A 26,358-nucleotide genomic window follows, 5' to 3' on the forward strand; every position below is an offset into this window, starting at 1 on the left:
TAGATGCGAGTGTACGGTCCGTACCACAACGAGTACGCATACGCGTGCAGACCCATAGTGATAGTGAGCGTACATGCGAGTGTACGGCCCTCTCACTATGGGTCTGCACGCGTATGCGTACTCGTTGTGGTACGGACCGTACAAATGCCTGTACGCTCACTATCACTATGGTTCTGCACGCGTATGCGTACTCGTTGTGGTACGGACCGTACACTCGCATCTACGCTCACTATCACTATGGGTCTGCACGCGTATGCGTACACGTAGTGGTACGGACCGTACAAATGCCTGTACGCTCACTATCACTATGGTTCTGCACGCGTATGCGTACACGTAGTGGTACGGACCGTACACTCGCATCTACGCTCACTATCACTATGGTTCTGCACGCGTATGCGTACTCGTTGTGGTACGGACCGTACACTCGCATCTACGCTCACTATCACTATGGGTCTGCACGCGTATGCGTACACGTAGTGGTACGGACCGTACAAATGCCTGTGCGCTCACTATCACTATGGGTCTGCACGCGTATGCGTACTCGTTGTGGTACGGACCGTACACTCGCATCTACGCTCACTATCACTATGGGTCTGCACGCGTATGCGTACACGTAGTGGTACGGACCGTACAAATGCCTGTGCGCTCACTATCACTATGGGTCTGCACGCGTATGCGTACTCGTTGTGGTACGGACCGTACACTCGCATGTACGCTCACTATCACTACGGGTACACAGACCCATAGTGATAGTGAGCGTACAGGCATTTGTACGGTCCGTACCACGACGAGTACGCATACGCGTGCAGAACCATAGTGATAGTGAGCGTACAGGCATTTGTACGGTCCGTACCACTACGTGTACGCATACGCGTGCAGACCCATAGTGATAGTGAGCGTACATGCGTGTGTACGGTCCGTACCACTACGTGTACGCATACGCGTGCAGACCCATAGTGATTTTGAACGTCGGCATGCATGTACGGGCCGTTGCCATGCATTTGGGGTGCCATAGGGCCCGGAAACGCACCGTACCTGTGTGTGATTCTCCTAATTACATAGGGGACAAGTATTAAGGCCTACATGCATGCTGGTTGTCATGGCGACCAGGTTCAAATTTCGATTTTGTTCTGGAAGGTGCACAGCAGAAGTCAGTTGGAATTCTTCTACTTTGTTGCAATGTGTTTGTGGGGCTGACATCATGCAGGAGAATGAAACCGATAGAGAACCCACAGACTGCTAGGTTTGAAGGGATTGGTGGAAACATAGGATGCAAATGTGAGTGACCAATCACTCTGTACTCCTGTGCATGAGACTGGGCAGAAGGCCACATATAAGGCAGCCAGGTCCCATGAGGGATTACTTGCCTGCACATCTTTGCATTTGTCGACCAAGCTGCTGCTACTGATTCCCTGGAACCATGTCAAGGGCTGTGGAGAGGACACAGCCATTCACCCTGGAGGAGAACATGGCTCTGCTGGATGTGATCCTCCCACAGTACCCCATGCTGTATGGGCGACCAGGGTATCAGGTGAGTGCATAGGCCACTGCCACAGACTGTCCCTATGTTGTGACTGTGTCTTCAGGCATTGTGACCCGGTGTGACACACATGCCATGTACTGTCGGGGGGGTACCAGGGGGGGGGTGCCTGATGTCTCCCAGCAGTGCCCTGAGACAGGAGGGGTGTGTGCAGAGTCCTCCCAGCAGTGCCCTGAGACAGGAGGGGTGGGGACCTATCACTAACAGCAGTGCCCTGAGACAGGAGGGGTGGGTGTGGAGTCCTCCCAGCAGTGCCCTGAGACAGGAGGGGTGGGTGTGGAGTCCTCCCAGCAGTGCCCTGAGACAGGAGGGGTGGGGACCTATCACTAACAGCAGTGCCCTGAGACAGGAGGGGTGGGTGTGGAGTCCTCCCAGCAGTGCCCTGAGACAGGAGGGGTGGGTGTGATGCACAGTGTGAGCCTTGATCATTGATTGTGACATTGCCATCATTCCACCTGAGTACCCACTATGGCACGTACTGCCTTTTCCCTCACCAGAGGATGATGTCCCTATGACAGAGGTGCAATGCGTTGTCTGCATTACATGCCATGTAGTAACCAGCTATTATGTTCACATATGTCTCTCTGTGACATGTGGCTGGTGTATTGATGTGGTGTCACTTGTACTTCCTCACAGGTAGGCGCCTCTGCCAAGGAGCAGATCTGGCTGACCGCCGTCAGTGCCGTGAGGCGTGTGGATGGTCGGAGGCGGAGCCTGTCCCAGGTGAGGAAACGCTGGCAGGATATCCGGTGCTGGACGCGGAGGATTGCACGGCTCCTGCTGGGGGACTCACCTGAGAGCCACAAGAACCGCGGCCGCCGCCGTCTGACCCACCTCCACAGGCGTGTGCTGCCGGTGGTCTTTCCAGACCTGGAGAGGCGCTTACAGGCGATGCAGCAGGCGGAAGGGGGTAGGTACATGTGCGTTTGTTGTGTGTCACCGGCATTTGTAAGGGCACAGTGGCATTAATTCACTGGCAGGGTTTAAAGGTGCTGTGCCCATCCAGTTTGCCCAAGTGTAGCGCTGCGCCCCTGCCACCCTTCCCCTCCTTGCAATGTGTTCCCTGGTCTGTGTGTAGTCACTCCTTCACAAGGTAATGTAGGCTGGCGCTTTGTCCACGAGAACAATGACTGTAGCATCATGGGTGGTGGTGGTGGGTAACAGGTTGTGGGACCTTGCCTGTGAACTGTCAAGTTCACTGCATGTGGGTTCCATGTCAGTTGGCACTGATGCTGGCTCCAGACATGGGAGTTGGTCTCTCATGTGTCATGCCTTACAGCGCGCATGTCCTATGTAGTGGCCTGTGACATGATGTGCATGAGTGTGCGCTACGCATAGTGCAGGGATGGTGACGTGTGTAGCAGTCATTCCCATTCAGCCATTCAGTAGCATGTAGTTGCGTGCCCAATACTGTCCCCTGGGGCACCTTATCCTCAGTGTTGTTTGTGTCATCATCAACGTGGACACTCTCACTGTCTACAGCGTAGGTTGTGCTCTCTGCCATTGTCCCCTGTCACCATGTATATAGACGTGCTATTATGTACAGGTGTCCACTGTGCAGCCTGACCTGATTGTCCCTCTTCATACTCACAGTTGCCAGTGCCTGTGTGTCTTGTTATACTCATCTGAGGATGGGCACTGGTACCTCATTATTTGTACAGGCGCACCTTTGCTGTTTTGCGTCCAATCTAGCCTTTTGCCTGCCACTGTGTTTATCACCCAGACTATGAGATGTTGGTGCCCCCTGTGTCTCAGCAATTAGCATCGTGTGGGGGTTGCTTGGGGCGGGCAATGCCTATGTGTCAAATCCTGATTCCTAATTGCTGGGTCTGGACAGTGTGTGATGTTACTGGACACACACGCAAGGTGCAGTGACCGAGTTATGTTGGGCATGTTTGCAGCATTACCTATGCAGCATGTGTCTCAAGTTCATGGATATTGTCCCTGGTCATAGGTATTTTCACAAACGCTGTGTGGTGCAGAGGCAGTGCAGGATTGTCCCCAGGGCCTGGGTGCTATGTCAGACTCCGTTTCCTGTCATCAGCTATTGTCTCATGCTCTCCATGGTATTTCAGTGGCATGGTGGCTCAACCAACTGTGTTTCATGCCCTACATCTGTACCTTGTTTTGCAGATGTTAGGGATCTGCCTCTTCAGGCTATGCAATGTTGACTATGTAGATTGGACTCATGTGACAGATGTGTACAGGTGTCTGATTAATTTCTGTCTCTCCACCCTGCCCACAGCATCGTCGGGGGACACAGAGGGAGACATGGACACGGACCAGGCGGAGGGACCGAGCACCAGTGGCAGCCGTGACATCGGGGCTGGCACATCGAGTGGGACAGAGGCGGAGGATAGTGTGGCCGAGGACCTGTCGACTGGCACATCAGACTACGAAGCTGACAGGTCCGAGGAGGATGTCTCAGGGTTGGCGGAGGCTGCACCAGCAGCTGACAGTGGAACAACACCTGCCACCGCCCCCTCAGTTCCCACCAACCGCCTCCCACTTGCTCGTGTCCCTTCCCAGCGTGCCCGGTCACCGCATGTCTCCTTCCTGCCAGGCACCGCACCCCCTGCCCCTGTCTCCACTGCTGCCGCCAATGCTGAGTCTATGGACATCCAGCGGCAAATGCAGGTTGGTCAGGCTGCGATCCTGAATGTCCTCCATTCCCACGGGAAAACCCTCACCAACATCGAGGCATTCTTGGAGGGCATTCATTCTTTGCAGGCTGACCAACGCAACTTGCTGAGGTCCCTAGACTCCACACTGACTGCAGCAGTGGGTCTCCTGCAGCGCGACCTCCCCCCACCTACCCCTGCCCCATCCACACTTCCCACTTCCATGCCTGTCCCACGTACACCCAGACGTCGGCATGCACCCACCACAACAGACACAGGCACCACACCAGCAGGGAAGGTCCACCGCACTCCTCCTGACACGCACACACAGGGTGAGATAGGCACACCCACTGGGTCGGGGGGCAAACGTGTGACACGCAGCCAGAGTGGGAGTCCGCATTCCACACAATCCACTCCCTCCAAATCCCCTCCCCTCAGCTCTCCTGGCCACATCTCCCCCAAGGACTCCTTCATGGCCGCTCTGTCCCTGAGCCCCACAGTGACGCCACCACGCAAGCGGTCAAGGAAGTCCTCGGTCAGGGTGGTTGAGTCTCCCCCCCTGTCTCCACCCTCCCCCGGTGGCGCTGCAACCCATCCCTCTGAACCCCCCCCCTCCTTGGGGCCTGAGGTCACTTCGGGTGCAGGGGACTCCCTGGAGGACCTTGCTAAGGTGTGTAGTGCCATCCTGGCCTCCGCCTTTGGCCATGACACACCCCCTGTGGTTGAGTCCTCCATCCCTGCACCCACAACGCCGCCCCTTTGCCCTGATGTCCCTGCGGTGCCTGTTGCTTCCCCCCCCCTGATGCCCTCACCAGTATGGAAGACGATGGCATTTGACTGTGCAGGCAAGGTAGGGGACACACATCCCACTGTGTCCCCCATGCAGCTGGGAATAATTGAGTGCCCTATGGCCTTTGTTGACTTTGAACTGCCGTTGATCCACGGACATTGTGCTCATGCTGATTAAAGCTTATTTTTTTTTTCATTATCACACTCCTGCTATGGTGGTATTGGTGTTGGTGGGGCTGCTACATTGTTTTGGGTGGTGTTTAAGGCTTTGGGTGTGTGGGATTTGTAGTAGTGTTCTGCTCTTTGGGGCCACCCTAGGATCTGTGTGCCATCACAAGGTGTTGGCTAACTTTCTTTGTTCATGTAAGCAGTTACTGCATGGTGCACTTGTCCCAGGGTGTATTCCTTCCTCTGTGTACCCAGCTTTCTTCCCTGCAGGGTGATCCCAATGTTTAGCGCAGAGCTGTGTCTACATGAGCTGTGTGTGTGACGGAGCCCTTCTACTTTGGCCATGCATGCATGGCCATGTCTCCACCTGCAACAATCGTGGCATCCTTGGTGATCACTGTACTTGTGTGTGGAGTCAGTTGACATGAGTTCATGGGGACATGTTCCCTTGTAGGCAGTATGGATGTGGGTAATTGTGGCATCACACACATGTGTTACACCCCTCCTGGGTGTGGACACTGCTGGGAGGACTCTGCACCCACCCCTCCTGGGTCTGGACACTGCTGGGAGGACTCTGCACACACCCCTCCTGTCTCTGGGCACTGCTGGGAGGTGTCTGCACCCACCCCTCCTGGGTCTGGACACTGCTGGGAGGACTCTGCACCCACCCCTCCTGTCTCTGGGCACTGCTGGGAGGACTCACCACCCACCCCTCCTGGGTCTGGACACTGCTGGGAGGACTCTGCACACACCCCTCCTGTCTCAGGGCACTGCTGGGAGGTCTCTGCACCCACCCCTCCTGTCTCTGGGCACTGCTGGGAGGACTCACCACCCACCCCTCCTGGGTCTGGACACTGCTGGGAGGACTCTGCACCCACCCCTCCTGTCTCAGGGCACTGCTGGGTGGACTCTGCACACACACCTCCGATTTCTGGATATGTGCGCTTGGCACATACACGGTGGGGTTACGCACACTGCATTAGAGGTGAGGGTACGTGTCTACTGACACTGGTGTGGTGGGGGTACGCTCCGTACGTCCGCGGGTGTGGGTACGGGTCGTACTTACACTGTTGGGCAGGGGGGTACGCTCCTTGCATTCGTGGGTGGGGGTTCGAGTCGTACTTACACTGTTGGCATGGGGGGTACGCTCCGTACGTCCGCGGGTGGGGGTACGGGTCGTACTTACACTGTTGGGCTGGGGGTACGCTCCGTACGTCCGCGGGTGTGGGTACGGGTCGTACTTACACTGTTGGGCAGGGGGGTACGCTCCTTGCATTCGTGGGTGGGGGTTCGAGTCGTACTTACACTGTTGGCATGGGGGGTACGCTCCGTACGTCCGCGGGTGGGGGTACGGGTCGTACTTACACTGTTGGGCTGGGGGTACGCTCCGTACGTCCGCGGGTGGGGGTACGGGTCGTACTTACACTGTTGGGCTGGGGGTACGCTCCGTACGTCCGCGGGTGGGGGTACGGGTCGTACTTACACTGTTGGGCTGGGGGTACGCTCCGTACGTCCGCGGGTGTGGGTACGGGTCGTACTTACACTGTTGGGCAGGGGGGTACGCTCCTTGCATTCGTGGGTGGGGGTTCGAGTCGTACTTACACTGTTGGCATGGGGGGTACGCTCCATGCATACGCGGGTGGGGGTACGGGTCGTACTTACACTGTTGGGCAGGGGGGTACGCTCCTTGCATACGGGGTGGGGGTAGGGTCCGTACATATCCGTCCCCACGCTATGTGATGTTTGTGCGGCCCGTACCCAGGCCTTTGCCACGTGGGTGCGATCCGTCCCGCCATTGTTGGGGTGACGTGTGTGGGCGTGGTCCGACTCGTACCCACGCTCTTCAGGCGTGGGTACGGGACGTACCTGTCTGGTTGTGTTGCCGGTTCGCGTGGTGACGGACTTCCGTTGTGGCGGTCGCTGGATTATCAGGACACGCCCCCACCCCCTCGTGGTGACCAGGGCATGGGAGTCAGGTATGTCCAGGCCATGTGTAGTGTGTCACTCATGTGGTTGTTTTGTGGCCTGCCCTGGTAGTGCCACCCCCACCCCACCCCACTTTCCCCCCTCCCTTAGTTATTCTGACCTTCTGCGGCGTCTGCGTCGTAACCTGTAGAGGAGGTGTACTGCTATGAGGGCAGGGATGACTCGTAGGTTCGGGTCCATGTCTGTCCGTCGCGTACTGGTACTCCTTGCTCGCGTCGTCCTGTCGCGTACGGGTCCTCCTTGATCGCGTCGTCCTGTCGCGTACGGGTCCTCCTTGGTGGCGTCGTCCTGTGTGTCCGTCACGTACTGGTCCTCCTTGTTCGCGTCGCCGTCTGTCCGTCGCGTACTGGTGGTCCTTGTTCGCATCGTCCTGATTTCCCGGCAGTTTTTGGGTGCCGCAAAATATTCACCGTGCGGGGTGACGTCGGTGCGAATCGTGATTCCTGGGTCGTGAATGGCTGGCTGCGTGCGTCCCGACGTCAGGTCGGCGCTTTCCCGGATCGCATTGGTAGGTGTTTTTTGTTCGGTCGGTCTTTTTTACGATTCGTACGGTAATGGTGTACCCGTGCGAATCGTAATTCCATGTTTGTATATTTTGACGACCGGGTACGCGTCGGACGGAGAATATGCTCCGTCCGACGGTTCGTACCCGGTTTTTACCGGATTGTGATCGGCACCTCTGTGTGCAAATAGGAATTACAGGCAGAGATTTGTTGCGTTTTGCTCTGGTGATTTCACAGTTGCATTAGTAGGAAAAAGGGGGAGCGATTTTTTTGGTGCAGAAACAGACTCTTAGCACACACCCACCTCCTTTCCATGTATAATCATGCACAGTATTTACAAGCGAATGGGGTTTTGAGGTTTCAGTCTGTAATGCAAATACATTCAGCATCACTAAGGCTGGTTGCCCTTGCTGGAGTGTACTCAGTCACCCAGGTTACACATGGTTTGTGGTCTGAAAAAGCAGTCTGGACATGGGCTTTTAAAAAAATCTGAAAAGTGGATTCATAATGTGTCAGTCTGTAAAAGTGATTTTCACTTGCCAAAAAAAAAGAGCAGTAAGTGTGTTTTCAAATTGGCAAAGAAATTATGTTTTGTGACTATTGTGAAAATAAATGTAGTAATATATTTAAATAAAATAAAGGATTTTTTTTTCAGTTTTTTTCAGGTATTGCTGAAGAGCAGTTAACAAAATTTAAGATGCCTACAAAATCCAGAGTTCAAAAAACGCACAAAAAAAACCTATATTTGAAGACAACTAGAGGACCAAAGTTAGTAGAAGATGCTCATGTTGGGAAAAAGAAAAAATCTTGTGGTAAGCAGAAAAAACAATTTCTAAAAAATATATTCAAAAGAATGAAAAATGTACAAAATGTCTGTACTGGAAAAAATGTTTTGAAAAGGAATAGAGAGGAAAAAATTGAGAATTTAGTTAATGCAAATATACCTTCTGCAACTGAAAAGATTTATATAAATAGAAAAACAGCGTTTAAAGAGATACGTAGAAAAATGTTTCAGAGAAGAGTTATGTCCAATTTGATGAAGGATGTGAAGAAATATAAGAAAAAGACAAAGTTTTATAAAAGAAAAAAAGAAATTGAAGTCATTGCAGCAAAGGCATTAGAATTAAAAAGGAAACTATTCATTTTAATTTTGAATAGGATGCGTACATTAGACAAAATGGTTAATGTACTGAAATCACATAGCAAAAGGAAAAGAGTAGTGAACAGAACAAACTTTTGTAAAGTGTTTTTAGGAAAGTGGATGCATAGTTCAAGTAGTGAACCTTTTTTTAATGAAGAGAGCTATTTTCAAAGTAATAGTTTGGTCCATGCAGTTGACACCAGAGGTCGTGGTTACGAAGTGACAAATGGTTGCATAATGGAGAAGGAGATAATGGTTCCAAGAGATGAGGTACAAGTGATGGCGGATGAGGCTATGGGGAGACGTCCTAAAGCCCCAGTGTACACTTGGAATTGTAGTAGTATTTGCACTGTGCGTCAGGAATCTATTGACAAATTTCGTGAGTTTCTAAGAGAATATAGTAAAAAAAGTATAAAACAGAAGATTAAGGTGCTTCAAAGTCTGGATCCATGCAGAGTGAGAGAGAATACTGGTTTGCAGGGTCATTCTCTGGCCTGTCTATCTAGAAAAGTGTGTAATAGTGTTTTCCATCATTTTAGGATGCTGGCTGTTCATCATACTGAAATGAGAAAGTTTGTGAGACGGTTGTATTTTGCAAAAAGTCCAGCAATAAAGTTAAATGAATTGAATAGGGCTCTGTTCCGAGGAACGGTATCAGATGTAGAAAAGGTTGTTGATGAAATTCAGTTTTGTTACTTTGGTCCTGAACAAAACAGTGCAGAGAAGGACACAGTAAATGAGGAAGAAGTGGAAGAGAATGTAGAACCCTCTGTAAGTAACACATTTAATGATCACATAACAAAATTTGCAATAATCTCTAATGAAAGACCAAATTTTACTTGTATTTGTTGCCGCAGAACTCATTATAGAAAACAAACTAGGAATGTTGATCTCTACAGAAAGAGTGAAAATGAAGATAATTATAAGTGGAAGGATTTTGCCACATATATATTTCTTGAAAATTGTTTTGATATGGGTGAAGATCAGCGTATTTGTAAATACTGTTACAACAAGTTAGAGGAAAATAGAATGCCGACCAGAGCTGTACATAATAATTTAGAATTGGATGCTATTCCTGCTGAACTTTCTAAATTAAATACATATGAGTCTATACTCATTCAATGTGTTCATCCGTTCCAGACCATAGTACGTATGGAGCCCAAAACTGGTAAATTACCTCCTTCAGATTTACTGAGAGGTTTAAAAGGTAGAGTGGTGTATTTGCCCTTGGATTTGAAAAAAAATATGGAAACTATTGATGCGGATACTTTGGAAACTGAACCATTAATTATTCTGGTTAATGGTGTACCTACAAAGAATAAGAAGATTTGGCAGGAGCTGGTAGATGTGCGGAAAGTACAAAGAGCAAATTTGTATTTGAAAAGGAATAACAAATGGTATGAATCAATTTATATAGAAGAAGAAGAAGAAGAAGAAGATTTACAAGAAGACACAGAAACACCAACTGGACAAATTGAAAAAGTGGACAAGTCAAAGGAAGAAGAAATATATGAACATTTTAGCATACATCTTCTCCATTCAAAAGAAGTTATGGGAGACAATATTGATCTGTTTCAGATGAAGAAAGCAAAAGGAACTCCCGTGAGTGTATGGGAGGAGAGCTTGGAAGCTCGATGTTTTCCCCAGCTGTTTCCTAAAGGAAAAGGAGGACGATACGATGAACGTCCGGAACAGATTCCAGCTTCTGAGTATCGGACTACAAGACTATATGCTGAAGATCCCAGATTTCGACAAAGTATTCCTTATTTGTTCCATCTTTTATTTGAAAGCGACTTGTCTGCACTGTCTTATGCAGTAAATCACATTTTAAAAAGTGGAGAACATTTACAAAATGTGTCCGCTAAGGATTTTATGGAGAAAGTGCAGCACCGAGATGATCATTTGGAAACACAACTGATCAATCTGATGGCTTGTCAGCGTGGGACAAATGAATATTGGTACCGACGCCATGGTGAATTAAAATGCATGTTACGGAATTTAGGAACACCAACATGGTTCGTTACACTAAGCTGTGCCGAGTACGCTTGGGATGATTTACTGGATTTTCTACGAGAGGCAAATTCAAACATTAAAAACATCGAATACAAGACAGCAGGAGAACTGTGCTCATTGGATCCGGTTAATGTTTGCAGATATTTCAATCATAGATTTGAGGCTATGATGTCCTCCATCTGCAATAAAGAAAATCCACCTCTTGGAGAAGTAGTAGATTTCTTTTGGAGAAAAGAGTACCAGGCAAGAGGTGCTCCTCATATTCATATGCTGTTGTGGATCAAGGATGCCCCAAAGTTTGGAACAGATACTGATGAAGCAGTGTTATCTTACATTGAAGAATATGCAACATGTGCTATACCAAAAAGCACAGAAGAGAAAAAGTTAAAGGAGCAAGTTTTACGTTTCCAAAGTCATCGGTGTGGAAAGTACTGTCGACGGAAATACAAGAGCAAAGATAAATACTACACTAAATGTCGATTTGGATTTCCTAGACCTGTTCTTTCAAATGGAAGAGTAAACAGTTTTATGTCAGCTGTGAGACATACTATCACAAGAAAATCACCTAAGAATACCTACAACCTAAAAAGAAAAGAAGAATCAAAAAATATAAATGACTACAACCCAGTCATTTTATCCATGTGGAACGCTAACATGGATATACAGTATGTAGCTGACAATTCCATTGCTGTTGCTCGATATGTAACGTCTTACATTACGAAATCAGAAAAAACAGAATTGAAGGAAATGTGGGAAGAGATTTCTCACGAGAAGACTGTCAGTAAGAAGCTGTACAGTTTCAGTTTGAAGATGTTATCGCATCGAGAAATTGGATCCTACGAATGTTCAGATAGGTTATCTTCTGCAAGTCTCTACTCGAAATCAAGAAGAATAATTTCGGCAAGTTTAGGCCTTGCAGCAATGAGAAATCGGGTACTGAAATCTGTTGGAGAAATTGAATATTTGGCCGAGAATGACCCACAAAGTACAGATATTTTGAAATCAAACATGTTGGACACATATTATCCAAAAAGAAGTCAACATCTGGAGAACATGTGTCTCTATGAAGTGCTGCAGAACTACATTTATTCACGGAAAGCCGCAGAAGACATCAACAATGGAAAATATAAAGTGATTGGTGAGGAAGGATGTTTGGTGAAGCAAACAAAAGGAAGTTTGATAAATCACAGGAAGCTGAGTTGCGACACTACTGACAAAAACGAATTTTACTACTTGGCTCTTTTACAGCTGTTTAAACCATGGCGTTCAGAGGACGAACTACTGGGAGAATTTCAAAGCTATGAAGATTCTTTTAATGCTTGCAAAGACAGCATACAATGCAGTACATTCACAACTTATCTGCAAATGTTAAATGAAGAAATTGAACAAGAAACTACAATTGCAGCAGAAGTAGCTAGAGACAGTTCTCAAGACAGCCAAAGTTCAGGAACACTCAGTCAAGATCCTCTAGGACAACCAATCGTTGAAAATGAAGCATCAATAGCCATGAATGAAGTGGAAACGGCTATGAATCAAGCGCAAGAAGAATTTATAGACTTACAAAATTTGGAAAGACAACTGAATGAAGAGCAGCAACAAATTTATGAAGAGATCAGAAGCAAAATTGATCACGGATTTCAACATGAAAAAAAAGAGTGCTCATGCACATCATTTCAACCAATCAGGATGTATGTAAGCGGACAAGCTGGAACTGGGAAAAGTTTCCTTATAAAAGTCATCAGAAGCTACCTACAGCAAAAAACGGATTCTACTTTGTCTTGTGTGGTTACTGCTCCAACTGGGTTAGCAGCATATAACATAAAAGGAATCACTTTACATCGTTTGCTAATGTTACCAGTGGAGCATGAGAACAAAATACAATACAACAAGCTAACTGGAGAAGCATCCTTGGAAGTTTCAAGAGTATTGAAGAAGATGAAAGTTCTCATTATTGATGAGGTGAGCATGGTATCAAACTTAATGCTTGCCTTTGTGCATTTAAGAATGCAGCAAATTTTGAAGACAGACTATGACATGTTATTTGGTGGAAAACACGTAATAGTTTTTGGAGATCTTTTGCAACTTACTCCAGTTAAAGGACAACCAGTGTTTAATACTGTCACACATGAAGACACGAAGAAGTCATTGGGAAGCATCGGTAATACAAATATTTGGTCCTTCTTTGAGTACAAGGAACTTACTACTAATATTAGGCAAGCAAACGATGAAGAATATGGAAGTATTCTGAAAGATATCAGAATTGGACTACTCACTGAAGCTGGCACAAAAGCATTACAGAGTCGGCTGCTACATAATTTATTTCCAAAGGAAGAAATAGTTGCAGAGAAGATATACAAGAACATTGCAGAAAACAAAAGTGTCATCTGCTTAATGCCAACTCTACGTGAATGCTCAATATTCAATGAGGAGCTTTTGAAATTGGAAAAGGAGGAGATCAGGAAATTGGAAGCAGTTGACAAAATTGAGGATGGAAGAATTACTGTCACAGTAACAGGCACACTGAAAAATAAATTGAATTCACTAGAGAAGAACATTTCCAAAACAGCTGGATTAGAAAAAAATCTATATGTTTGCATGAACTGTAGAGTATTTTTAAGGAGAAATTTGGATGTTGAAAAAGGTTTAGTTAATGGAGCTATGGGAAGAGTTGTGGGTTTTATTAATTATCAGAAAAAAAGATGGAATTGAATGTTTAAAAATAAAATTTGATCAGATAGAAGAAGTTAAAGATATTTGTCGTTGTTCAGTTCGTTTCATGTTTGTGAAAGACTTATATGTACGTAGAAAGCAGTTTCCATTTTCTCTAGCATATGCTGTAACTATTCACAAGTCTCAAGGATTGACTGTAGATTGTGCATTTGTGAACATTGGTTCAACTGTGTTCAAAGAAGGTATGGCTTATGTAGCTTTGTCACGAGTGAAAACATTATCTGGTTTATTCATGATAGACTTTGATGACTCAAAAGTTAGTTCTGATGCAAATTGTGTAAAGGAGAATAATAGATTAAGAAGAACCTATGCTCCTCATTTAGGTCAGTATCCTTTGTTGGAGAAACATGTAGTTTCTCGTAAAAGGAGAAATGAGAATATCTGTACTGAAGATGTAGAGAGGAGGAAAAAAAAGAGGAGTGATGTAATTGCAAGCAAAAAGAATAAGGAAAATGAAGAACAGGTTGTAGGATGTCATTTTGAAAATAGCTCTGGTGTCAACTGCTACGCTAATGTAGTGCTGAATGTTGCATTTTATCTTGAAAGTTTGCAAGAGCAGATAATAGTAAATCAGGGAAAAAGATTCTGTTCTGAGCTGAGTCTCCTTTTTCATAAGCTGAGTAATGATAAAAGTCAAATAGAAAGTGCTACTGAAATTAGAAAACTTTTAGATGTATGTTCAGGACGAACACAGTTTTCTCAAAATGAACAGCAAGATGCACATGAATTTTTGATGTATTTTCTACAAGTACTGGAAGAAGAAGAAGTTGCAATTGATATTTTATTTGGTCTCTCTTATAAATGGGAACATACTTGTGAAAACTGTTATAATATATGTGGCTCTAATGTTGATAATGAAAGGTTTATTTATTTGACATTACCACAGAGTAAAACAGTCACTTTTGCTAAATTAGTTAAAGATGCTAATCATAGCATGCAATGCGGTGAGTGTCAATCTGACATGTTTTCAACATTAATTTTAAAGGAATACGGACAGTATGTAATTTTAATGATGCAACGATGTAGAGCTGATGGTTCAAAATTGGATACTTTAATAAAGAAGTTTACAGGACAGCAATTATCAATTTCAGGAAAAACTTTTGTAACTGTTGCAATAATTTTCCATGAAGGCCCTTCTGTTACTTCTGGACATTACACAGTTTATCTTAAATGTGAGAAAGGCTGGACACTGTGTAATGATTCCCAATTGGTTTTTAAGCAACGTTTGCCTTTTGATTTAGCAAATTCCTATCTAATCTTCCTGAAACCTAAATTTTAGAGAGACTTGGCAAAATCTGGACAAAACAATTTTACAATTTTATTGGATTACCATTGGAATTTTCAAAAAAAAGATTTTTTAAATTATCATTTGGCCTAATGGAAAGATAACCAATTGTAATGTGGACTTTTATAATTTGTTATGAAACTTTCAAAAACCAAAAATTTAAAGAAAATCGGTAACATCTGCACAATTTAAATTTTGGAATGTTATTGGAGTGCCATTGGAAATTTTTTCAAAAAAGATTTTTAAAATTACTATTTGGCCATGCGGAAAAGTAACCAATTCTATTGTGGACTTAATAAATTATTAATAAGTCTTTCGGGAACCAAAATGTTACAGAGAATCGGTGAGATCTGTACAAATTAAACTTTAGAATTTTATTGGATTACCATTGGAAATTTAATCAAAAAAGAATTTTAAAATTACTATTTGGCCTAAAGGAAATGGAATCAGATGTATTGTGGAGTTATTTGAGATATAATATTGTGATTATACTTCTGAAACAAAAATATCTGACGGAATTTGAAAGAAATAAGTATTGTTTTTAGATGATATTTTTTTAGAATATTATGCATTTCTGTAATGATAAGTTTAAGTGAGAAGAGATTCTGGGCTTTTTTAATACAATCTTTGAGATTGTTATTTTTTTTTTGCCCGCTGTTAAATGATGAATGCAATTGCTTTCACAATTTATAGTGAAATGCAATATATTCTGAAAACAGCAAAAATAAGGCAAAAATATTTTTTGATAAATATGTAAATATGTGTACTGTATTATAAAATGTTTTCAAAAATATTAATACTTTTTTCTTTTTTTTCAGATTGATATAGAAAATTTACGAAAACTAGAACCATTTTTAAAGCAATTTTTTAGAAAAATAAATGAAATTTTTTTTTTGAGTGGGTATGGTAAGTCACCAATATCATGGTTCCTTTTTTTCTACTTCTCTACAATCACATTTTCAATTTTTAATTGTAGTCTCTCAAAAAAAAACAAAAAAAAAAAAAAACCTTGGGTGCGCGCAGGGTGCGCACACCTCAAAAAAATTTCAAAAAAAATTTCTAAAAAAAAAAATTGTTTGGTTACATTTATAAGTGGCTCTTCAAAGAGCCCTTGAGTTAATGGAGGGAAACAGGAAGAGAAAAACGCAAAAAAAGAAAAAACATCTATGGCCTAGTGCACGGATGCGCATCAAATTTTCTCTGAAGGAGATCAAGACTGGTCTCCCCCACAGAAATAAGAGAACCGCAATCAGTGCACCGTGTAGACAACCTCGCCAAACAAGGTGGACCAACAAGAGGTATAGAAACAGGTGAAGGCACCATCGCAGCTGAAGTGCTCCCCTGAGCTGCCGAAGATGTGCTCGGCTGAGCTGCTGCTGATGTCGTCGGATGAGCAGGTGGAGGGTTTTCTCCAGAAGCTCGACGATAAGTTACTGGATGCATTTTGTAAACATGTCTCAACATAGTGTGAATGTTAAAAGAATATTTCTTGTTAGGATTCCCACGAGATAAGACTTTTTTACAAAGTACACATGTAACTTTCGGTGCATTTACCTTTTTCTCACCATCAGGAAAAGTGAAAAACTGCCATATAAAGCTGTCTTTCTGCTTCCTGTTCCTCTGCCTCTCAAGAGTGTCCTGGTCACTGTCTGAAGTAGGTTGCTGTTCAGCCATTGTCTCTCAACAACAGAATAGCTCCTTCTCCAAAGGAATCAGAACTAATAATGAGGGGAGTAGGTGTGGTTTGGGAAGAATCTGGAACAGAAAGTACTTCAAACCAATCAAAAGTGATGATTCTTCATCACATGACTTGCCATGAGGGGATTGGGTGTGGTATTGAAACAATTAGAAACTGAAAGTAATGATAACCAATAAGAAATATTGTTTTATTATGTATAAACCCGAGGTGCGCGCACTGCGCAAGCTCCGAGCGCGCACCCCGTGATGACGTATGCACGAACGCGTAAACGCGCAGGTGCATACGTCATATGCGCGTACCTAGCGCGCATACGTTGAACATGCGTATACGCGACCGTTATTGCGCATAATTTTAGCGTATGTGGAAGTAAACCGCGTCGAGCGCGTAGGACGCATGTGTACGTACGTACGCATACGTACTGGGTGCGCGCTCCCAGCGCGCACCATGAAGTATATTTACGCACGTAAATAACGTACGCCGGAATTCATAAAAAACTTACGAAATAGTACTAGGAGCGCGCTCAGAGCGCGCACCCCAAGAATTTATAAAAAAAAAAAAAAAGTGGACATAAAATAATTTAAAAAATAAAAAAAAAAAAAATATCCTAATTGAATTTAAAAAAAAAAACATTTATAAAAAAATACAGATAATATATAAATGAATATATAGTAATTTTATTTTAATAAAAAAAAATATCTTTAATTAAAAATACATAACTTAGCATATAAAAAACCATACAAATTCACTGAAAAAACCAAAGGTTTCAAAAACGTTATAGTTAGGGATTAGCATTTAAAAAACCTTGCAAATTCACTGAAAAAACCATAGGTTTCACACACGTTATAGTTAGGAATTAGAATTTAAAAAACCTTGCAAATTCACTGAAAAAACCATGGGTTTCACACACGTTATAGTTAGGAATTAGCATTTAAAAAACCTTAGAAATTCAGTGAAAAAACCATAGGTTTCACACATGTTATAGTTAGCTGGACATTTTACTCGTAAAAAACCAATGAAATTCCCCCGTTATAGTTAGTTCAGCTAACTATAACTCGCGCGCCCGCAATGCACTGCTGATGACGTCACATATTACATCACTCATGACATGGTCAGTGACATCACTCATGACATCACTGATGACATCTCAAATGACATCACTGATGACATCACTGATGACATCATCCTTGTGATAGAGTGGCAGACCTCCTCTTCCCCTAATATAACCTTTGATACACACATTCAAAAATAGAAATTACAATTTTAAAAACAATGGACATACCAATACCAGTTACAACAACCTATACAGTAATTCTAAGATCCACATACACATCCACTCATTCACCAACAGCCCTATACAGTCACTCATACATGTACTCACTCATCATATGTACTCATACACCTATACACCCTGTTACACAATGCCACTCATCCATAGAGTTACTGACACACATAGTCACTCATGCTAATAAAGAATCAAACATCCATTTACTTGCATATACAGTTATACACACACCACCACACTTACTTCTACGGAAACTTACACATACTTAGTCTTTTAAACAATCACTTAACGAAACACATACTTATTCATACAGGAACTCTTTCAATCTCTCACTCTCACATATACTCGCTTATATAAACCAATAGTCACATATACTAGTTTAAAACATATGTAGTTACTCATAGAGACACTATTGAGACAGTCATTCACTCACTAACACACCCATGCACACACTCATGCACCCATAGAGTCCTGCACACATGCTGTCTTCAACACATACAAAGACTGAGTCATTCATTCATGCACCTATGCACTACGTAATACCCCCCACCAAACCATACAGACATCAGACACTGATAATCAAAAAACCAACAAATAACCTATATAGACACTCATGTAGCTACTCACCAACCCATGCAGCCACTTATACACAAAGAGAGAGACTGATACAGATATTTAAATATTTAAACATTACTCACTAAACCATGTATTCACTATGATACACTTAATCAGTCAGTTACACAATCAATTTTTCAAAAAAAAAACCATCCATTTAGACACTTATATACCCATTTATTCTTCCATCGACCTTGAGATGTACATATATAAAACATATTTAATTTTCAGAAAAACACACATTCACTGGATGATGTCATCAGTGATGTCATCAGTGATGTCATTTGAGATGTCATCAGTGATGTCATGAGTGATGTCACTGACCATGTCATGAGTGATGTAATATGTGACGTCATCAGCAGTGCATTGCGGGCGCGCGAGTTATAGTTAGCTGAACTAACTATAACGGGGGAATTTCATTGGTTTTTTACGAGTAAAATGTCCAGCTAACTATAACATGTGTGAAACCTATGGTTTTTTCACTGAATTTCTAAGGTTTTTTAAATGCTAATTCCTAACTATAACGTGTGTGAAACCCATGGTTTTTTCAGTGAATTTGCAAGGTTTTTTAAATTCTAATTCCTAACTATAACGTGTGTGAAACCTATGGTTTTTTCAGTGAATTTGCAAGGTTTTTTAAATGCTAATCCCTAACTATAACGTTTTTGAAACCTTTGGTTTTTTCAGTGAATTTGTATGGTTTTTTATATGCTAAGTTATGTATTTTTAATTAAAGATATTTTTTTTTATTAAAATAAAATTACTATATATTCATTTATATATTATCTGTATTTTTTTATAAATGTTTTTTTTTTAAAATTCAATTAGGATATTTTTTTTTTTTTTATTTTTTAAATTATTTTATGTCCACTTTTTTTTTTTTTTTATAAATTCTTGGGGTGCGCGCTCTGAGCGCGCTCCTAGTACTATTTCGTAAGTTTTTTATGAATTCCGGCGTACGTTATTTACGTGCGTAAATATACTTCATGGTGCGCGCTGGGAGCGCGCACCCAGTACGTATGCGTACGTACGTACACATGCGTCCTACGCGCTCGACGCGGTTTACTTCCACATACGCTAAAATTATGCGCAATAACGGTCGCGTATACGCATGTTCAACGTATGCGCGCTAGGTACGCGCATATGACGTATGCACCTGCGCGTTTACGCGTTCGTGCATACGTCATCACGGGGTGCGCGCTCGGAGCTTGCGCAGTGCGCGCACCTCGGGTTTATACATAATAAAACAATATTTCTTATTGGTTATCATTACTTTCAGTTTCTAATTGTTTCAATACCACACCCAATCCCCTCATGGCAAGTCATGTGATGAAGAATCATCACTTTTGATTGGTTTGAAGTACTTTCTGTTCCAGATTCTTCCCAAACCACACCTACTCCCCTCATTATTAGTTCTGATTCCTTTGGAGAAGGAGCTATTCTGTTGTTGAGAGACAATGGCTGAACAGCAACCTACTTCAGACAGTGACCAGGACACTCTTGAGAGGCAGAGGAACAGGAAGCAGAAAGACAGCTTTATATGGCAGTTTTTCACTTTTCCTGATGGTGAGAAAAAGGTAAATGCACCGAAAGTTACATGTGTACTTTGTAAAAAAGTCTTATCTCGTGGGAATCCTAACAAGAAATATTCTTTTAACATTCACACTATGTTGAGACATGTTTACAAAATGCATCCAGTAACTTATCGTCGAGCTTCTGGAGAAAACCCTCCACCTGCTCATCCGACGACATCAGCAGCAGCTCAGCCGAGCACATCTTCGGCAGCTCAGGGGAGCACTTCAGCTGCGATGGTGCCTTCACCTGTTTCTATACCTCTTGTTGGTCCACCTTGTTTGGCGAGGTTGTCTACACGGTGCACTGATTGCGGTTCTCTTATTTCTGTGGGGGAGACCAGTCTTGATCTCCTTCAGAGAAAATTTGATGCGCATCCGTGCACTAGGCCATAGATGTTTTTTCTTTTTTTGCGTTTTTCTCTTCCTGTTTCCCTCCATTAACTCAAGGGCTCTTTGAAGAGCCACTTATAAATGTAACCAAACAATTTTTTTTTTTAGAAATTTTTTTAGAAATTTTTTTGAGGTGTGCGCACCCTGCGCGCACCCAAGGTTTTTTTTTTTTTTTGTTTTTTTTTGAGAGACTACAATTAAAAATTGAAAATGTGATTGTAGAGAAGTAGAAAAAAAGGAACCATGATATTGGTGACTTACCATACCCACTCAAAAAAAAATTTTCATTTATTTTTCTAAAAAATTGCTTTAAAAATGGTTCTAGTTTTCGTAAATTTTCTATATCAATCTGAAAAAAAAGAAAAAAGTATTAATATTTTTGAAAACATTTTATAATACAGTACACATATTTACATATTTATCAAAAAATATTTTTGCCTTATTTTTGCTGTTTTCAGAATATATTGCATTTCACTATAAATTGTGAAAGCAATTGCATTCATCATTTAACAGCGGGCAAAAAAAAAATAACAATCTCAAAGATTGTATTAAAAAAGCCCAGAATCTCTTCTCACTTAAACTTATCATTACAGAAATGCATAATATTCAAAAAAAATATCATCTAAAAACAATACTTATTTCTTTCAAATTCCGTCAGATATTTTTGTTTCAGAAGTATAATCACAATATTATATCTCAAATAACTCCACAATACATCTGATTCCATTTCCTTTAGGCCAAATAGTAATTTTAAAATTCTTTTTTGATTAAATTTCCAATGGTAATCCAATAAAATTCTAAAGTTTAATTTGTACAGATCTCACCGATTCTCTGTAACATTTTGGTTCCCGAAAGACTTATTAATAATTTATTAAGTCCACAATAGAATTGGTTACTTTTCCGCATGGCCAAATAGTAATTTTAAAAATCTTTTTTGAAAAAATTTCCAATGGCACTCCAATAACATTCCAAAATTTAAATTGTGCAGATGTTACTGATTTTGTTTAAATTTTTGGTTTTTGAAAGTTTCATAACAAATTATAAAAGTCCACATTACAATTGGTTATCTTTCCATTAGGCCAAATGATAATTTAAAAAATCTTTTTTTTGAAAATTCCAATGGTAATCCAATAAAATGGTAAAATTGTTTTGTCCAGATTTTGCCAAGTCTCTCTAAAATTTAGGTTTCAGGAAGATTAGATAGGAATTTGCTAAATCAAAAGGCAAACGTTGCTTAAAAACCAATTGGGAATCATTACACAGTGTCCAGCCTTTCTCACATTTAAGATAAACTGTGTAATGTCCAGAAGTAACAGTAGGTCCTTCATGGAAAATTATTGCAACAGTTACAAAAGTTTTGCCTGAAATCGATAATTGCTGTCCTGTAAACTTCTTTATTAAAGTATCCAATTTTGAACCATCAGCTCTACATCGTTGCATCATTAAAATTACATACTGTCCGTATTCCTTTAAAATGAATGTTGAAAACATGTCAGATTGACACTCACCGCATTGCATGCTATGATTAGCATCTTTAACTAATTTAGCAAAAGTGACTGTTTTACTCTGTGGTAATGTCAAATAAATAAACCTTTCATTATCAACATTAGAGCCACATATATTATAACAGTTTTCACAAGTATGTTCCCATTTATAAGAGAGACCAAATAAAATATCAATTGCAACTTCTTCTTCTTCCAGTACTTGTAGAAAATACATCAAAAATTCATGTGCATCTTGCTGTTCATTTTGAGAAAACTGTGTTCGTCCTGAACATACATCTAAAAGTTTTCTAATTTCAGTAGCACTTTCTATTTGACTTTTATCATTACTCAGCTTATGAAAAAGGAGACTCAGCTCAGAACAGAATCTTTTTCCCTGATTTACTATTATCTGCTCTTGCAAACCTTCAAGATAAAATGCAACATTCAGCACTACATTAGCGCAGCAGTTGACACCAGAGCTATTTTCAAAATGACATCCTACAACCTGTTCTTCATTTTCCTTATTCTTTTTGCTTGCAATTACATCACTCCTCTTTTTTTTCCTCCTCTCTACATCTTCAGTACAGATATTCTCATTTCTCCTTTTACGAGAAACTACATGTTTCTCCAACACAGGATACTGACCTAAATGAGGAGCATAGGTTCTTCTTAATCTATTATACTCCTTTACACAATTTGCATCAGCACTAACTTTTGAGTCATCAAAGTCTATCATGAATAAACCAGATAATGTTTTCACTCGTGACAAAGCTACATAAGCCATACCTTCTTTGAACACAGTTGAACCAATGTTCACAAATGCACAATCTACAGTCAATCCTTGAGACTTGTGAATAGTTACAGCATATGCTAGAGAAAATGGAAACTGCTTTCTACGTACATATAAGTCTTTCACAAGCATGAAACAAACTGAACAACGACAAATATCTTTAACTTCTTCTATCTGATCAAATTTTATTTTTAAACATTCAATTCCATCTTTTTTCTGATAATTAATAAAACCCACAACTCTTCCTATAGCTCCATTAACTAAACCTTTTTCAACATCCAAATTTCTCCTTAAATATACTCTACAGTTCATGCAAACATATAGATTTTTTTCTAATCCAGCTGTTTTGGAAATGTTCTTCTCTAGTGAATTCAATTTATTTTTCAGTGTGCCTGTTACTGTGACAGTAATTCTTCCATCCTCAATTTTGTCAACTGCTTCCAATTTCCTGATCTCCTCCTTTTCCAATTTCAAAAGCTCCTCATTGAATATTGAGCATTCACGTAGAGTTGGCATTAAGCAGATGACACTTTTGTTTTCTGCAATGTTCTTGTATATCTTCTCTGCAACTATTTCTTCCTTTGGAAATAAATTATGTAGCAGCCGACTCTGTAATGCTTTTGTGCCAGCTTCAGTGAGTAGTCCAATTCTGATATCTTTCAGAATACTTCCATATTCTTCATCGTTTGCTTGCCTCATATTAGTAGTAAGTTCCTTGTACTCAAAGAAGGACCAAATATTTGTATTACCGATGCTTCCCAATGACTTCTTCGTGTCTTCATGTGTGACAGTATTAAACACTGGTTGTCCTTTAACTGGAGTAAGTTGCAAAAGATCTCCAAAAACTATTACGTGTTTTCCACCAAATAACATGTCATAGTCTGTCTTCAAAATTTGCTGCATTCTTAAATGCACAAAGGCAAGCATTAAGTTTGATACCATGCTCACCTCATCAATAATGAGAACTTTCATCTTCTTCAATACTCTTGAAACTTCCAAGGATGCTTCTCCAGTTAGCTTGTTGTATTGTATTTTGTTCTCATGCTCCACTGGTAACATTAGCAAACGATGTAAAGTGATTCCTTTTATGTTATATGCTGCTAACCCAGTTGGAGCAGTAACCACACAAGACAAAGTAGAATCCGTTTTTTGCTGTAGGTAGCTTCTGATGACTTTTATAAGGAAACTTTTCCCAGTTCCAGCTTGTCCGCTTACATACATCCTGATTGGTTGAAATGATGTGCATGAGCACTCTTTTTTTTCATGTTGAAATCCGTGATCAATTTTGCTTCTGATCTCTTCATAAATTTGTTGCTGCTCTTCATTCAGTTGTCTTTCCAAATTTTGTAAGTCTATAAATTCTTCTTGCGCTTGATTCATAGCCGTTTCCACTTCATTCATGGCTATTGATGCTTCATTTTCAACGATTGGTTGTCCTAGAGGATCTTGACTGAGTGTTCCTGAACTTTGGCTGTCTTGAGAACTGTCTCTAGCTACTTCTGCTGCAATTGTAGTTTCTTGTTCAATTTCTTCATTTAACATTTGCAGATAAGTTGTGAATGTACTGCATTGTATGCTGTCTTTGCAAGCATTAAAAGAATCTTCATAGCTTTGAAATTCTCCCAGTAGTTCGTCCTCTGAACGCCATGGTTTAAACAGCTGTAAAAGAGCCAAGTAGTAAAATTCCTTTTTGTCAGTAGTGTCGCAACTCAGCTTCCTGTGATTTATTAAACTTCCTTTTGTTTGCTTCACCAAACATCCTTCCTCACCAATCACTTTATATTTTCCATTGTTGATGTCTTCTGCGGCTTTCCGTGAATAAATGTAGTTCTGCAGCACTTCATAGAGACACATGTTCTCCAGATGTTGACTTCTTTTTGGATAATATGTGTCCAACATGTTTGATTTCAAAATATCTGTACTTTGTGGGTCATTCTCGGCCAAATATTCAATTTCTCCAACAGATTTCAGTACCCGATTTCTCATTGCTGCAAGGCCTAAACTTGCCGAAATTATTCTTCTTGATTTCGAGTAGAGACTTGCAGAAGATAACCTATCTGAACATTCGTAGGATCCAATTTCTCGATGCGATAACATCTTCAAACTGAAACTGTACAGCTTCTTACTGACAGTCTTCTCGTGAGAAATCTCTTCCCACATTTCCTTCAATTCTGTTTTTTCTGATTTCGTAATGTAAGACGTTACATATCGAGCAACAGCAATGGAATTGTCAGCTACATACTGTATATCCATGTTAGCGTTCCACATGGATAAAATGACTGGGTTGTAGTCATTTATATTTTTTGATTCTTCTTTTCTTTTTAGGTTGTAGGTATTCTTAGGTGATTTTGTTGTGATAGTATGTCTCACAGCTGACATAAAACTGTTTACTCTTCCATTTGAAAGAACAGGTCTAGGAAATCCAAATCGACATTTAGTGTAGTATTTATCTTTGCTCTTGTATTTCCGTCGACAGTACTTTCCACACCGATGACTTTGGAAACGTAAAACTTGCTCCTTTAACTTTTTCTCTTCTGTGCTTTTTGGTATAGCACATGTTGCATATTCTTCAATGTAAGATAACACTGCTTCATCAGTATCTGTTCCAAACTTTGGGGCATCCTTGATCCACAACAGCATATGAATATGAGGAGCACCTCTTGCCTGGTACTCTTTTCTCCAAAAGAAATCTACTACTTCTCCAAGAGGTGGATTTTTTTTATTGCAGATGAAGGACATCATAGCCTCAAATCTATGATTGAAATATCTGCAAATATTAACCGGATCCAATGAGCACAGTTCTCCTGCTGTCTTGTATTCGATGTTTTTAATGTTTGAATTTGCCTCTCGTAGAAAATCCAGTAAATCATCCCAAGCGTACTCGGCACAGCTTAGTGTAACGAACCATGTTGGTGTTCCTAAATTCCGTAACATGCATTTTAATTCACCATGGCGTCGGTACCAATATTCATTTGTCCCACGCTGACAAGCCATCAGATTGATCAGTTGTGTTTCCAAATGATCATCTCGGTGCTGCACTTTCTCCATAAAATCCTTAGCGGACACATTTTGTAAATGTACTCCACTTTTTAAAATGTGATTTACTGCATAAGACAGTGCAGACAAGTCGCTTTCAAATAAAAGATGGAACAAATAAGGAATACTTTGTCGAAATCTGGGATCTTCAGCATATAGTCTTGTAGTCCGATACTCAGAAGCTGGAATCTGTTCCGGACGTTCATCGTATCGTCCTCCTTTTCCTTTAGGAAACAGCTGGGGAAAACATCGAGCTTCCAAGCTCTCCTCCCATACACTCACGGGAGTTCCTTTTGCTTTCTTCATCTGAAACAGATCAATATTGTCTCCCATAACTTCTTTTGAATGGAGAGGATGTATGCTAAAATGTTCATATATTTCTTCTTCCTTTGACTTGTCCACTTTTTCAATTTGTCCAGTTGGTGTTTCTGTGTCTTCTTGTAAATCTTCTTCTTCTTCTTCTTCTATATAAATTGATTCATACCATTTGTTATTCCTTTTCAAATACGAATTTGCTCTTTGTACTTTCCGCACATCTACCAGCTCCTGCCAAATCTTCTTATTCTTTGTAGGTACACCATTAACCAGAATAATTAATGGTTCAGTTTCCAAAGTATCCGCATCAATAGTTTCCATATTTTTTTTCAAATCCAAGGGCAAATACACCACTCTACCTTTTAAACCTCTCAGTAAATCTGAAGGAGGTAATTTA

Source organism: Triturus cristatus, chromosome 5_1 (genome assembly GCF_964204655.1).
Source record: "Triturus cristatus chromosome 5_1, aTriCri1.1, whole genome shotgun sequence".
NCBI lineage: Eukaryota > Metazoa > Chordata > Amphibia > Caudata > Salamandridae > Triturus > Triturus cristatus.